Below are 16,921 nucleotides of genomic sequence, written 5' to 3' on the forward strand. Positions count from 1 at the left end.
AAACATAGAGACCTTTATTTTTTATTGTTATTATTAAGAAGTTGGACAAAGGAGTTACTATTTCATAAGTCAGGATGTCAGTACAATGTTTCTTGGTCAATGTCACATTCATTCTCTCCCATATTTTCCCTCCTGTCCCTACCCCAAGGAGAACTTTAATATGAAGTTCTTTTTCTTTGTATGTCCGCACACTTCTCTTTCACATTACAAGTGACTCCAAGCCTTATTATACAGGAATGTTCTCTATTTTGGGTGTACTCGATATTACATCTCATGAGAGCTGGATTTATTTTTTTCTGTAGAATCCTGATCCTGTCCCTAACCTGCCTCCACTAAGTGCTAGATGAATCTCTTAAGGGACAGATGGCTCCCCATTCCTCTTGGGCACAATTGAGCAAGTGTATTCTCCAACTAAACTGTAAATCAGAAGAGCAGCTCCAGACACAGAAACAACAACAAAAACATAGACTCACTTAGTTTCCTTTGGAAGGGTACCTGGGCCTGGATATAAGGATGAAGAAAATAAATATGCTCCCCTCTTCAACAAAAATAAGGGAATAAATAATCCTTTGGCACTTGGTAATTTGCCAAGTCATGCTGGTGACACACAAGAGTGTGTTGTTTACTCATACATGATTGTAAATTATCCCCCCACCCTCCGACTTTGTAATTGGCCTTTGGTCAGTCTTTATCGGGACTGCTAAAAACACAGAGGCAGAAGAAAGCCCTCCTGGATGCCATGATTATTTCCATGAATCAGTGTTGCTTAAGTGTTCATTTTGTTGAGGCGGTAAGGGAGACCTCTTTGAAAGAAGTAACAAAGTGGCTCTAAGGATCCTACGGTGGCACTCTTCATCTCTGAAGTTTTGTGTTCCCTTTGTGTTCTGCTAGTTGAATCCTCTCCTCTAGAATGTAGGCAGAACCTAGGATTTGCTTCTAGCCAATAGAATCTAGCAAAGCTAATGGAACTGAGAAGGAAGGTGATCTTTTCTGGCCCAGAATAAGCAAACTGCTACAGTGGGGAATTGTAGGCTACCTTTAACATTGGCTAGTTATCCACCGAGAAGTTGGAATAGGAGAATTCAATCCTTCAATCACATAGGTAAATTCTCCCAACTACTAATAGGACCTTTGAAACCAATTTTTCCCTAATCAAACCTTCTGGGAAGAACACATCTTAGCCACCACCTGCACTGCATCCTGGTTGGACCCTGAGCCAGAGACCACAGTGAAGCTGTGCTCAGATTTCTGCCCCACAAAAACTGGGAGGTAGTGGGTTTGTGTTGTGTCAAGGCATAGAACTGTAAGAAATTGGTTTCATAGCAACAAAGAGGAGAAGATCAATGTCTCCATCCATAGGGCTTGGTGTAAGTACACCCTAGGGGTTGCACCTTCATGCCAGGCTGGGCTGGGAACCTCGTTGGCGGTGAGTGAAAGAGAACTTACCAAGCCAAAGAGCCTGCCAAACACTCATGGTAGTGCCAAATTCAAATAGAGATAGCCATCCCCATGCTCCACCCAGAGACTCCAAGAGGCATACAACTTCATACTGACCTTCGTCACTCTCATTGCCAGGTCCTTGCTTGGGTTAGAAAACAGTATGATTGCAGGAAAACTAGAAGGGGGAGCAGGGCCCCAAGCACTGAAGGAGTGTGTGTTCAAGAACCTACCAGGAAAAACAGGGTCTTGACACCAACCTGCAAAGTCCCCAGTACTTGATACTCTGTGGCATCAGATTTCCCTGACAAAACACAAAGTCAAAGACAGAAATCTTTCTTTTTTGCTTTTTAAAAAAATTATATTTTTGTTATAAAGGTGAGGTATAAAGGGGTTACAGTTACAAAAGTTAGGTAATAAATATGTTTCTTTTTAAAAAAATTTGTTTGTCAAGGTGATATACATAGGGGTTACAGTTGCATAAGTAAGGTAGTGAATACATTTCTTTTTTTGTCTTCTTTTTTTAATAAGTTTTTTTATTGTGAAAATACTGTACAGGGGGGTTACAATTACATGAGCAAGATAATGAGTACATTTCTTACCAGACATTGTTGCCTCCTCCTTTGTTTTTCCCTTACCATCTCTTCCCTCCCATCTCCACAACTATACTCCACCACCACTACCACCCCCACCTAATTTGTAAAGTTTATTTTTCGACATAGCGTCTTGTACATCTATTGTTGCAATGGGTCAACCTGTATCCCTATTTAAACAATTTGTTTTTTACCTTCTCCTCCCCTCCCCAAATTATACCAATATCAAATACAGTGAAAACTGGGGTTATACCATGGGGGAGGGACATACAAAGCAACAAAAAACTCACGTAGTACCTTATAAATAAGTTAGAAAAAAATAGCAAGAAAGAAAAAACCACTTGTGTCCTTGTCTTGGGGTTCATTTTGCTTAACATCATCTTATCTGAACTTTTCTGCTTGTCTTAGACATATACTAGTTATTGCAAATAAGGGAAACCATGGGACCTATGTTTCTTTATGCCTGGCTTACTTCACTTAATATAATTTTTTCCAAGTCTCCATTTCCTAACAAATGGGGCAATGTCATCCTTTCTGATGGAGGCATAGAATTCCATTGTGTATATATACCACATTTTCTTGATCCATATATCTACTGAGAGGCATCTGGGTTGGTTCCATATCTTAGCTATGGTAAATAATGCTGCAATAAACATAGTTGTGCTGGTAGCTTTAATATGGTCTTGTTTGTGATCATTTGGGTAAATGCCCAAAAGTGGGATTGCTGGGTCATAGGGGATCTCTACGTGGAGTCTTTTGAGGGACTTTCATAATACTTTACAAAGTGGTTGAACAAGTTTACACTCCCACCAACAATGCAGTAGGGTTCCCTTCTGTACACATCCCCTCCAGCATCTGTTGTTATTAGAGTTCTTGATTATAGCTATTCTAACTGGGGTGAGGTGGTATCTCAATGTTGTTTTGATTTGCATTTCTTTTATGGCTAGGAGGTTGAGCATTCCTTCATGTATCTATTGGCCATCTTTCTTTCCTCTTCAGAGAAGTTTCTCTTTAAGTCTTTAGCCCACTTATTTATTGGGCAGTTGTTTCTTTGAGGATTTAATTTTTTGAGTTCCAGATATATTTTAGATATGAGACCCTTGTCTGTTGCTTGGCTAGTGAGATCTTCTCCCAGTCGGCGGACTTTCTATTGATCTTGCTAGCTATGTCCTTTGCCATGCAGAAGCTCTGCAGTTTCATGCAATCCCATTTGTCCAACCTTTCTTGGGTTTGTTGTTTCTGGGTCTCTATTTAAAAAAATTCAGCCTGTGGCAAGGAGACCTAGGGTTTCTCCTATTCCATCCTGTAATGTTTTCAGAGTGTCTGCTTTGATTCCGAGGTCTTTGATCCATTTGGAGTTGATTCTGGTGCAGGGTGATATATAAGGATCTAGCTTTAGTTTTCTACAAGTGATTAACCAGTTTTGCCAGCACCATTTACTGAAGAGGCTGTCTTTCTTCCATTCTATTTTTGTAGCTCCTTTATCAAAGATTAGGTGGCTTTAGGTCTGTGGGTTCATTTCTGGGTTTTCAATTCTATTCCATTGGTCCTGAGGTCTGTTCTTGTGCCAGTACCAAGCTGTTTTGATTACTATGGCTTTGTAGTAGAGTTTTGAAATTTGGTATTGATATTCCTCCAGCACTGTTCTTTCTGTTAAGAATCGTTTTCACTATTCGGGGTCTTTTATTGTTCCATATGAATTTTTGGATTGCCTCTTCTATTTCCTTGAAGAATGAGGTTGGAATATTGATAGGTATCGCACTGAATTTGTAGATAGCCTTGGGAAGTATTGCCATTTTCACGATGTTGATCCTTCCAATCCAGGAGCATGGGAGGTTTTTCCACTTTCTAAGTTATGTTTTGATTTCCTTTTTCAGGTTTTTAAAGTTTTCATCATAGAGTTCCTTCACTTCTTTGGGTAATTCCTAGGTATTTTATTTTTTGTGGGGCTATTACGAATGGAGTTGCTTTCCTAATTTCAGCCACACTTTTCTCATTGTTGGCATACAGAAAAGCCATTGATTTTTGCGTTAATTTTATACCCTGCTACTTTGCCAAAGTTTTGAATCAGCTTGAGTAATTTGGGAGTGGAGTCAGTGGGATTCTTTAAATACAAGATCATGTCATCTGTAAAGAGGGAAAGTTTTACTTCATCTTTCCCTATTTGGATCCCTTTAGTGCATTTCTTTTCTAATTTGTTATTCCTTCCCTCATTTTTCTCCCTCTTTCCTTCTCCCCCTAAATTTCCAAAATATTGTCTTGTGAGCATTGCTATGTCCTTTGTCTCTGTTGTTCCCCTTCCCTTCCCTAGTTCAGATACACATATATATCAAAGATAGAAATCTTAAGACAACAGTAAAGCATTCAATTGTAAGTTAAGGGTCAGGTCCCTGTGGGACCACATAGGTTTTGAACCCTTAAAACTAACTGGCATGAGAGAATAGTAGGTAGCCAGATGTGGGCACCTTCTCAGTACTGATTCCTGCATTCTCCACATGGTCTCTCTAGGTCTAATACCATTTTTTACTTTCTCTACACTTCCTTTACTCTATATATCCTCATATGCCTTGGGGTTGGCATGGAGTTGTAGAGGAGATTCAATAGCATGCATTTGGAGTCTAAGTGCCTTCTACTTATTTTGCTTTGATAAGACCCTTACCTGAAGAGATTTTTATATTCTAGCAAAAATAGAAGAAAACTCACAGAATAAAATGTAAATACTTTGCTGGCCACAGGTGGCTCATTCCTATAATCCTAGCTACTCTGGCAGCTGAGATCTGAGGATTGAGGTTTAAAATCAGCCTATAAAGTCCCCAAGACTCTTGTCTCCAATTAATCACCAAAATGTTGGAAGTGGGGCTATGTATGGCTCAAGTGGTAGAGTTCTAACCTACAAGCTCAGGGACAGCACTCAGGACCTGTGTTCATATCCCAGCACTGTCACAAAGAAAAACAAAAAACAAAAAAACAAAAAAACAACCAATACTTACAATGAGAAGTATAATTGCTTTGTAATTACTATTTCCAACTACACTAAAAAATTTGCAGTTTCCCAAATAGTTTATCATAAATAGCAGTGTGTGTGTGTGCATGTGCATGCATGCATAAATGGGATATATATTCGTGTATATAAATGAACAGTTTTATTGAAGAGATCAGGAGTGCATGATAAACACACATTTAAACACAGACTTCTTTATTTAATGTCACACAGAATAGCCTTTGTTGATAGTTTTTCCTATCAATAAGGTGAATCTAGTGAGCACATTCCATTCTCTTTAATTGGCTATAATAATGTATTTCTTTAACAAATACCTAATCTAAATCGGACTGAATCTTGGGTCTCTATATCCTACTTTTCTTCAAGCAAAAATTTTGATACATAATTGAGGAACATGGTTAGATTTTCAAAAGCCATTAGGAAAGACAGTCCACACAGTAATCCTGTTTATTTATTTCTGTTATTAAGATATCTGTTTCCTATATTTGGAATACCCTGAAAGAATGGAATCTAAATATTTAAATGTCTCACAGAAAAAATATCTGACAACTGGAAAATATCTTAAAAGCCTATAAAGTCTGGTGCTGGATAATCAGAAACAGCTAACAGAATTCATTTTTATTAAAGCATTTTAAATGATGAAGTCACTGATGCGTTTTAACACCATAATGGCATAATATCCTTCCCTCAAATCTTCAGAGAGGCAAAATGATCACAGATTAAGCAGGTTCAGCTGCCCACGGTGTTTTCACAAGCTCAGGAAGCACTTCATAAGACATACTTGTAGCATGAATGATGAGATTTTTGAGAAAGTACCATTTTGGCATAAAATGTCCCAGTTGCCTGTGGTTATAAATTACCTCAAACCTACTTCACTTTCTCCTCTTCCTCCTGGTTTCCTTTTTCTATGATGACAAAAAGGAGTTGTGAGGATGGAAGAAATGAACTAAGCAATGAGGTGAGTGAGAACCTGACCCTGCCTAGTTTTTCTTCCTTCTCTTCCCCACCATTTTGTTACACATAATGACTGAGAGCATGACAAGAAGTAATCAACAGAGAGGCCAAACAGGAGGCAAAGAGAGGGCAACATTTCCTGCCAAGAAGTAATCTGAACTTTCGGCTTTCATTCCAATCTGAACACTCATCCTCACAAGGATTTTTAAAAAAAGAAAAAGAGGAGGTAAGCTGCCATGGCTCGATGAGATCCCAGCACTCAGTACAGCAGCTGGGCAGATAAGGAATGTTGGAGCAGCATTCGCAGCACAATGCACAGCTGGCATCTGACTTCAGTGCACTCTGTGGATGGCTGCATCACTGTCTCCTGCCCCACTTACCTTGAAGAGACTCATTTGCTTGAGAAATGCCAAAAAAAAAAAAAAAAAATAGAAAGAAAGAAACCTATTGCCCACTGTCTACAAGTCAATGGTTTATCTGCTCTTTGTTATAAATTCAAAATATTGGTAAGTTACAAGAATTCTTTTTAGGCCCCAGAGGACTAACTCAACAGTCTGTCATAGAAGGACCGCATAGCAGAAATATAAACATTGATGTAAATATCATATGTGTATGAATGTATTTATCATATGTTAAGTATGTGTTGCTGTACATATGATATGTACATGTATATATCATATATATGGTGTTATTATATATGTGTGATCAATCTGACTGCCATACAGTTTATATGAGCATGAGATACCATGGCAAATCCTTTTGAACAATTGACATCAGTTTTGCATGTGTGTGTGTGTGTGTGTGCGCGCGCGCGCGTGCGTGTGTATTGGTGCAGGTTTGGGGGCTTGAACTTAAGGCCTGGACATTGTTTCTGAGCTTTTTTTGCTCAAGCTTAGTACTTCCCACTTAAACCACAACTCTAATTAATGGTTAATTGGAGCTGAGAGTCTCAAAGACTTTCCTGTAGGATTACAGGTATGAGCTACAAGTGCCTGATGCCATACGCTTTTAATAAACATGAGTATCAGGAAAGAGGAAACAAGTCTGGGTTAGGGTGTAGGTACAGTGAGAAGGGGCAGACAAATAGGGGGAGAGAGGGGGGATATAGTCAAAGTACTTTATGTACATGAAAAATGGAACAAGGAAATGATGAGAATGGTTTGGGAATGGGGGTGGGGGAATGGGAGGAAAAATGATACAGGAATTGACTGACAAGATGCATTGTCCACACAAATGGACGTTACAATTAACCCTTCTTGTACAACTGATAAAAGAAACAAATCAAACCATTTCTAAAGTAAAAGACACCCTAGATTCAAAACCTGCTGCTACATTATACACTTAACTTCTCAGATCAATTTTTTTTTAATTTGTTAAATTAGGCTTCTGAGAATAGCTTCCTTATGGGATGTTGTAAGATCTAAAAATAAGAATTTTTTTTTTTGGGTCCGGTCGTGGGGCCTGAACTCTGGGCGCTGTCCCTCAGCTCTTCAGCTCAAGGCTAGTGCTCTACCACTTGAGCCACAGCGCCACTTCCGGCTTTTTTCTTTGTGCTTATGTGGTGCTGAGGAATTGAACCCAGGGCCTCAGGCATGCAAGGCAAGCACTCTACCACTGAGCCACCTTCCCAGCCCTAAAAATAAGAATTTATATACAGATCTATCTCTGCCTGAGATCTAGGAAGGACTCGGTATATGTGGACTAATATCATGGCTACAAACAATTTTTAAAGTAATTCATATATTGCCCACAATTTTGTTGGTTGTTTTTCCCCAAGCCCTAAAACCTAGTAGGACAGGGTCTTAATCTTTCTCAATTTTAAAAAATAAACTGTGCTATAGATTCCCAAATGAATCTACAGGTTTGGGTGTAACAAAACCAATACAAGTATAATCCTATTTTAGTGGGCCCCTTAGTTTTCATTGAATAGAAATGATTGCAAGCTCATCTTGATGGCCTCTAGGAGTCTAGCTGATCCTTCCAGATGTGGCAAGTGCTCCTTTGACTCCCCCTGCCCCCTCCACCATGAGGAGAGGAGCCAGCAGCTACAGTCACCACAGGACCTGATGGTTGGCTATAGGACCCAGATGGCAAGAGCTTGAAAAGGTTTTTTGGCAAATACTTCTATAAGCTGGAATGAATGTGTGCATGTGTGCAGGGGGATTGCGCATGCGTGCATGCATGCACACACAAGCATGTGTGTGTGTTTGTGTGCTCTTCTTTTCATTGGCACTTGAGCTACTTGGCCAGCAGCCATTTCTTGGCTAGCTTCCATTCACACTACAGTTGGTGCCTGTAAAAATGGCTTTGGCTCCAATATCTTCTTTGAGACTGTCTATCACGAAGAATTTTCCCACTGCTGATGGCTTCTATTTTTATGAATACTTGAAAATACATGTCTCACATAAGCATTCTGACCTCCTTTTATCTTTCCAGTGGAAATTCTTTCATAAAGAAGTGTCGTCTCTTTTATACAATCATGCTTTGTGTGGGACTATTTATAGCCCCATGAGCATTAGAGATTGTAGTATTTCTTTTGACTTTTGGAAAAATTGTTAAGCATCAAATTGCATGTCAAGGGAAAAATGATCTCATGAAAAAATTAACAGGCTTCACCAGCTTCTACTACCCTCATAGCTGTGCTCCCCCAACACACAGAGGATAAGCAGTCATTACCCTCCAATAAAATAAGACTAGCATAAAACATAAAACCACATTTTATCTGGTCCAATGCAATAGATATGATGCTAAGGAGGACATTTGAATGCACTAGGAGAATGAGAGGGTTTGCTTTCCAAATGGAAGCCAGTGGTGAATGCGTTCTCCTCCCTCTCTCTCCCTCTCTCCCTCTCTCCTCCTCTCTCTCTCTCTCTCCCACTCTCCCTCTCTCTTGCTCGCTCTCAAGATGATTCTGGAGGTGACGTGTGGGCTTTAGTTGGGATTTTTCTCATGATGCCTTTCCTCTGGATCCTTCCATCTTCTGAATGTTGAGATTTGGTGCATGTATCACCATGTCTAATTAGGAAGTTTCTTTCTTTCTTTCTTTCTTTCTCTCTTTCTTTCTTTCTTTCTCTCTTCCTTTCTTTCTCTCTTTCTTTCTTTCTTCTTTCTTTCTTTCTTTCTTTCTTTCTTTCTTTCTTTCTTTCTTTCTTTCTTTCTTTCTTTCTTTCTTTCTTTCTTTCTTTCTTTCTTTCTTGTAGTTAAAGCACCTGAGTGCCAGTGGCTCACACCTGTAATCCTAGCTACTCAGGAGGCTGAGATCTGAGGATCACAATTCAAAGCCAGACCAGGTAGGAAAGTCCATGAGACTGGAAGTGGTGCTATGGTTCGAGTAGTAGAGCACTAGCCTTGAGCCGAAGAGCTCAGGGACAGCGCCCAGGCCACCAAGCCCGATGACTGACCAAAACAAACAAAAAAAAAAAGCAATGCATGAAGGAACTTTTTCAGATTATACTATTCTTGATTATATTCATGATTTTGTAACTGGTTTTATCAAATATTGAGAACATACACATTTTAAAAGATGTGTTTTTCTAGGCATAATCCTACCAACTCAGGAGGCTGTGATCTGATGATCTTGGTTGGAAGCAAGTCTGAGCAGGAAAGTCCATGAGATTCTTATCTTCAATTATGCACTAATTCAGCTGGAAATGGAGCTGTGGCTCAAGTGGTAGGGCACTAACCTTGAGCAAAAAAGCTCAGGGACAGGGCCCAGACCTTGAGGTCAAACCCCAGGACCAAAACAACAACAATTTAAAAAGGTGTGTTTTTAGTTTAATGTAAATTATTTCTGAATAAAAATTATTAAGGATCCATTGTGTTAAAAATAATAATAAGCTAATGATAAGTTTAACGGCAATAGTTATAAAGAGGGGGGGAGGAGGAGGAGGAGGGGGAGGAGGAGGAAGAAGAAGAAGAAGAGGAGGAGGAGGAAAAAAAAACAATGTGCCCTAAGTATTAAAAAGGGGCTACTTGGGATGGGGAAAGAAAAGAGTACTCAGGAGTGAAGAGGATTGATATATGTCAATAGCAAAATGAAACCTACCGAACACTGTTTGAAAAGAGGGAGAATATGAAGGGGGCTTGAGGAAATATAAAAGAGGGGTGAATAGGTCAAAGAACTCTGTGGAGTTATCACAGTGAAACCCTATTATGCTATTAAGGTATACTAATACTAAGACTATTGTTTACTTTCAAATTATTAATAAAGAAGGATGATTTGCTTAAACAAATGGTGCCAATTCAGGCTTTAGTACCTGGCCCTCCCTCTGGGAGATGGTTACATTTTGATTTTACTTATACTCATGGCAACATGTCTTGCTGTACTTCACTGGATATTTAATCATAAGACGCTCCATGTAGTCTGAGTAGGTCTGGAGTCAGAATTCTTCACAAACCCAAGAATACCTGGACACAATTCTAAAGCCTAGGAAGAATTCCAAACCATGATTCTGCCATCACTAGCTTGAAATATGAGAAAAGGAAAACCTTTTCTTTGCAGGCTAAATAAACCTGTGTAGTCCTGGAGAGGGAGGGAAGACCCAAGGTAACACACAAACTCTAGAAAGTGGGGGACCAGAAGAAGAGTGTCAGGGTGTGGTCAGGCCATGGTGAAAAATAGGAGGATGTATGTGCACGTGTGCATGTGTGAACCTGTCTGTCTGTCCACCAACAACCAAACCACCTCCTCATTCCTGAGAGTACTTCCTTAAGACATTGCCCTGTCTTTTTACACATCTACATATGTACCCCTCCATCATGATCTGATGGACTAAACAAATTCTCAGTTTCCATGACTTTGCTAGATGTTTCAGGAACCACATTACGCTCTGAATGTCTATCATCCTCAGCCCTTATTTCTGGAAGGCTGTTTGCATGTGCCCGTATCATGTAGAAAAACAGTGACCAATTCACCTTGTTTGGCATATATGGGCCTTTTTCTGCCAATAATATGAATTCAGGTAAGAAAGACTGGTTGGTTACAAAAGGTTTTTTTGCAAATTGTTGAAGTCAGAATTCCTCCTCATTTCAAATGTAATTCATCTTCAGCCATCCAACTGTAAGTGGATATTGGATTCCCTTGTTAAGAAATTTACCTAACATACTTAACATACATTTGGAGGGTTTTCTTCACCCTCCAAATCAATACAACAACAACATTTCATCTTCTGAAGATCTTTAAACACATTTCAGTAAATAGCTCAGAGCAATCTGTGGGCTCAGGGTATAGTTCTGTTGTAGAGTGTTTAGCTAGCATGTGCAAGGTCCCGAGTTTGATTTCCTAGAACCACAAATTGAAAAAAAAAAAAAAAGAATCATTACAAATTACCTTTATAATTTAAGGGTAAACATGAAAAGTGGATTCTGGTAAAGTGATTTTTTAATGTACTCAAAATACAGTTTGTCTTTCTGTGAAGGAGGCTGTAATAGTTTTCTCCTCAGTCCTGTTGACACTATTAATTTGCTTTGCAACCTGTTCCCCTTCCCACCACTTCTCCCCATCACTATTACAAACCAACGCGAGAGAAGTCAGGCTTGGAGAGCTCTTGTAGAGAAAGCCATTTGCTCTGTGCTAGCAAACAAGGCCAATCAGCCTGAAATCTGAATTTTTCAGACACATAATAGACCCTTGGCTTATCAAAGCCTCTTATCTGATTGGAAAAAATCAAAGGTAAACTTCAGGGCTCATAGAATTAAAAGACAAATGAGATGTCATAATTATCAAAGTGGCTAATTTAGAAAATTAAGCTGTTCACATAGTGACATAATTGCTTGTCACAATCACTCTTTTTCTCATTAGCTTCTTCCATTCAGCACCTACACACTGCAGAACAGTCTCTGGCCTTGCTGAGCAGTCCTGGTGTTCTGTGGCTTCGCGTCAGGTTACCTCTTCTGTCCTCTACCACATGCGGGCATTCATGAGCAGATTTTTCAAAAAGCAGTCTCAGAAAATCCTGATCTTTCACAATTTGATACTTGGTCCTATTTAAATGTGTTTAGGCTCAATCATTCTTTTGAGATAATTAGTTAATTATCAATAGGAGATTATAGAGTTGATGTGCCATATTAAAATTCCACAGAAAACATAAAGGGTTTTGATAGACAGCAACATTTTGTTTTTAATCTCATAGGTCAGGTAGAATGGAAGGAATGGAAGGAAAAGACATACTTCTTTTGTTTTTACCATTATTCAACATGCTTAACTTTCTAATTCAGTTAGGTATTTACAAACGAGTTGTCATTTTCACAAATCAGTTTATGAATACATTGCATCTTGATCAATGTCACCCCTTTCAACATTCTCACTCGCCCCGTGACTCATTTTTCTTCAATCTGTAGAATATACATTGAATTCCTCACTGCATTCTCACCCACCCATTTCCTTCATGTGTCTCTCCCCCTTTCCCTGACCCCACTCCACCTCTTGCAAGTATCCACTTCCTGGTGTTTATTTTGTTGAACGTGGACTGCCTTTTAAAGGAATTACACTATTTGAGGTCTCCTTTGAATCTACCATATTTCATTTAATACATTTATGTACAGTTGCATGCCACCCAATATATTTACTTATAAGTTTATAAGGTAGTTTTAGCTTTCACACATGAATGAAAATAGGTATCCTTTAAGACATATATTTTCAGTCATCCATTTAATCATCCATGTCTAATATTTCATTATTTAACTTCTATGATCCAACCTAGTATAACTAAATTCCTTTTAAGAGTTGTTTGTAAAATTGGTCATAGTACTGTTTATCACACTGCAAGTCCAAGAGTCATTAATGTCTAAGAAGAAAAGTGAACTCCACTTACTATCCTTCTAGCGCTTGACTCTATGAACAGATAAGGATAAATATTTTGGTTTAAAATCATGAGCATGCAATTGACTTGGGCTCTACTGTCTTGTACACTTGCAAACACAACTGACATGACTTATAGAGGTACTATATCAATGTCACTCACTGAAAGTACAGTATTTCATACCATGAAGCTATTATTTGAGTGTTTTGATTTCACTAACTTTAAACTAATGAAATAATCATGTTACAAGAACTATTATGGCCAGGCACCTGTGGCTCATGCCTATAATCCTAGCAACTCTGTATGCTGAGATATAAGGTTCTATGGTTCCCAGCCCATGGCATAAAAGTCTGTACAACTCTTTATCTCAAGTAACCACCAAAAAGCTGTATGTGAAGGTGAATCTCAAAGTTGTAGAACTCTAACCTTGAGCAAAAAGTTAAGGAAGTGTGCTCTGGCCCTGAGTTCAAGCCCCAGTATTGACAGGCAATGTGCAGGCACATGTGCATGAGAGTGTGCATGTACACACACACACAGAAGAGCTATTATGGTCACATTCTAAAAGCCAAAAACTCAGAAATAAAAAGGAAAATTCAGTCAAATCTTAATTGTTTGTGGTTTCTATAAACTTTGATTCACATATATGAATGCAAAATGGCAGTCCAACCCTAAGGACATACAGGGAGACAGAGAACATCTCCCAAAGGAATAGATACACCTGATTATTTTAATGTTGTGTTTATTCCCTTAATACTCACAGGTACAATCCTCGACAAGAGGGATGGCATGCTGGGTGAATGAGATAGGCCTGAAGGCTAAGACCAAAAAGAGACAGGATGGACAATTCATCAAATCTTCCTTTGTCCATTGTATACCACAGACTCTGATAACAGCAGAGTCCCTAGGTGGAATTTACTCTGGAGTTTTTAAGGTAAGAGAGAAGGTATACTGTATTATAGCCCAGGAGAGATGAAGGTAGAATTCCTAGAAAGGAGAAAGGAAGGCAGTAAGGAAGACAGGAAGGAAGGTAGGCAGGCAGGAAGGCAGGAAGGCAGGAAAGAAGAAAGGAAGGGAGGGAGGGAAGAAGGGAAGGAAGAAAGGTAGGAAGGAAGGGAGGGAGGGAGGGAGGGAGGATGGAAGGAAGGAAGGAAGGAAGAAAGGAAGGAAGGGAAGGAGGGAGGGAGGGAGGGAGGGAGGGAAGGGCCTCAAGGAACTAGCTATGAACAGGTAAATAGTCACAGGCTGCATGGAAGCAGGTTCAGTGCAAAATTTTAAAGACATCTCATTGGAGAATGGAGAGCAAAGAAAATACCTACCAGTTATACCTGTAAGCTAGTCTTGGCCACTCAGCAGTGTGACCAATCATCACCCTTTAGTTTTACCATCAAATTCAGTGTTGTTTTGGTCAATGGTTTCCAATCACACGCTGTGGATTCCTAGGCATTGTGGGTCCAGAAGGCAATAGAGGCAACACTGTGTCCCACCTCTTCTTGCTTCAACCAGTACAACTGTGCTCTTGTCTTTTACATATGGCCGGTTAGGGATCCACTTGAAATAAAAGGGTTATGACTAAAAATATTTGGAGAATTGTTAGTGCTGGGCCTGGAGTGGGCCAGCATGTATCCAGAAGACAGTGTGTCTTCCCACCTCAGTACTGTTACCTGAGGTCACTCTATGACATCATATAGGAACTTGAATTGTTCATTTGAGCCATTAGCATATGTTGTTTTTCTAATCCGCCAACCAGAAAGCACCTTGTGACCTTTCTGGGTTGTTTGTTTGTTTAGTTGGTTGGTTTGGGTTTTTTTGTTTGGGGATTTTTATTTTTTATTTTTTTTTTGCCAGTCCTGGGGCTTGAACACAGGGCCTGAGCCCTGTCCCTGAGCTTATTTTGCTCTAGGCTAGCTCTACCACTTGAGCCACAGTGCCATTTCCAGCTATTTCTTAGTACCGGCTATTTCTGGTACTAAGAAATCAAACCCAGGGCTTCATGCATGCTAGGCAAGCACTGTACCACTAAGCCACATTCCCAGGCCACCGTGGGACCTTTCTAAGGTTCACTCTTAGCAAGGCATATCCTCAAAGGCCCATGTAAAGAACTAAAATATCAGAATAGAAGAGAATGAAGAGGGTCTGCCTTCTGATGACAAAGAATGGAATGCAGAGCTATCTCACCATTTTTAAAATTTATAAATGAATTTTATACATAATATCAATAAGATTAAGAACTATGCTCTGGATCCTGTCCTCTTATCCATCATTAAGCAGATAGTTTTCTCAAGTTATACCCAGAAGTGATCAATGAAATCAAACTTTAAGTCGTCTGAAACCAGAATCTATCTATCACATGAAGAATCTTCCAGAGGTAGATTTTCAAGAAATAAGTTCAGGATAACTTGACAGAGTAATGGTATACATATTGCCCAGTAAAATTCAAGGCTCAGAAATTCTATGCCTTTGCAGGTTGTTTTGGTAACACATTTGTAGTGGATTGAATAAAAGTGTCAATCCTTAAGAGAGTGTAAGACGAGATCCAAGACAAAAACCAAATCTGCTCTAAGATCATTCATGGCACATTCCATAGCCCCAAACATCCCCTGTATTTTTAGCTCTCTAAATAGTGGATACAATACCTTCCCATGTAATTATTGATGGTGAATTACCAATGGTGTGGCTCAGTTCAGCTGCTGAATCATCTTATGTCCAAGCATAAGAACTTTTCCAGAGCTTTCTGCCCACTGAATGACTGAAACAGCACCCAAGCTCCTCACTCTTTTTTCAGTTTAATCAACCTCATCTGGATGCAGTTTTAATTAGTTGCCACTCAGGGCTTTCTATTGGCCAGTTCAGGGGCACCCCCTGAAGAGTGATCAAATTTATTTACAATGCCCTCTGGCTAAATGTTTGATTTTCCCTGACAAAACATCACTTGAGTTTTTCAAGGGTTGCTTTGGGTGTTCTCCGGCTTGCCTAAAACTTTGCTCTCTTAAATGATAATCAAAGATACAGACAATACAGTTGGTCAATAGATTCTGTGCCCTATTTACATATGTTGCTAGAAACTTCCTTTTTAGTTTTTTTTCTTTTTTAACTTTTAAAGGACCATGTATTCGAGACACTTACATACAATTCTGATGTACTATATAATTAAGTGCAGTTTAAGTTGTCTCTTTTATTTTCTCTTTTAAGAGTCAGAACTGCCACAACTTGAATATATTTGCTTATTTATTTGAATAATACACATTAAGAGTGTAAGATATATTGTTAAAATAAAAGGGTAGCAACACAGTAATTGTTTTTGAAAAATTAGAACCTGAAATCCAGGAGGCTTTTGTTGGGCAGAGGTGTTCCCGTTGAAGATAGGTCTCCATAGCAACTAGCAATGCCCCTGTGTTTATTGTAAAACTTTGTTTTGGAGAAAAAATTGTCTTTAAGGATTTCTGTTAAGGGTGAGGGGTGCCACTTTAAAGTGCAAAACCACCACAAGTTACTGCCTTCTAAAATACAAGTTGTCATGCTCAGAAATAAATCTATTAGTTGTAAAGGATCAATTACTACTGTAAGATCCCATCTATCTTCAGTAGCGCTTTTTGGACTGCTGCCTGCTCTTCCTATACATTTAGTCTTGCCAAAGCACCAGCTGCTGCGTCATTTTAAAAAGAGAGTATTCAAGATCCTCACAGCATGTACTGTCATCTCTCTATGATAAACACAGATCTTGTGCCAACCATGAAAAAACAAACTAGTGAGAGTTGCTTGTGATGTAATTTTAACTCAGTGATCAATATTGAGACTTTCTTTTCAGAGGCATTTGCAAGCAAGAGTTGGAGTATTCCGATGCATTCCTCTAGGAAAACTGAACATTCATTCCTGAATTCAGTGGGCTAAAATATAGGCAAGAAACTGGTCATACAATAGATCATGTACTATTTATGTTCAGTTATGAGATTTGTAGCAATGATAATAAGACTATAACAGTGAAGAATTTACTCCAAAATAAAATCTTTGATAATCTATATAAAAGTTCCTTTCACCCTGAGCTAATACAATTATGTTTTCTGAGTCTAGGTAGAAATAAGACTTTGATTCATAGTTATTTCTTTTTACAAAGGTGAGAACTTAAAAAGGAATCAACT

The sequence above is a fragment of the Dipodomys spectabilis genome, unplaced genomic scaffold (genome assembly GCF_019054845.1).
Source record: "Dipodomys spectabilis isolate Male_0828 unplaced genomic scaffold, ASM1905484v1 ptg000178l, whole genome shotgun sequence".
In the NCBI taxonomy this organism is placed as follows: domain Eukaryota; kingdom Metazoa; phylum Chordata; class Mammalia; order Rodentia; family Heteromyidae; genus Dipodomys; species Dipodomys spectabilis.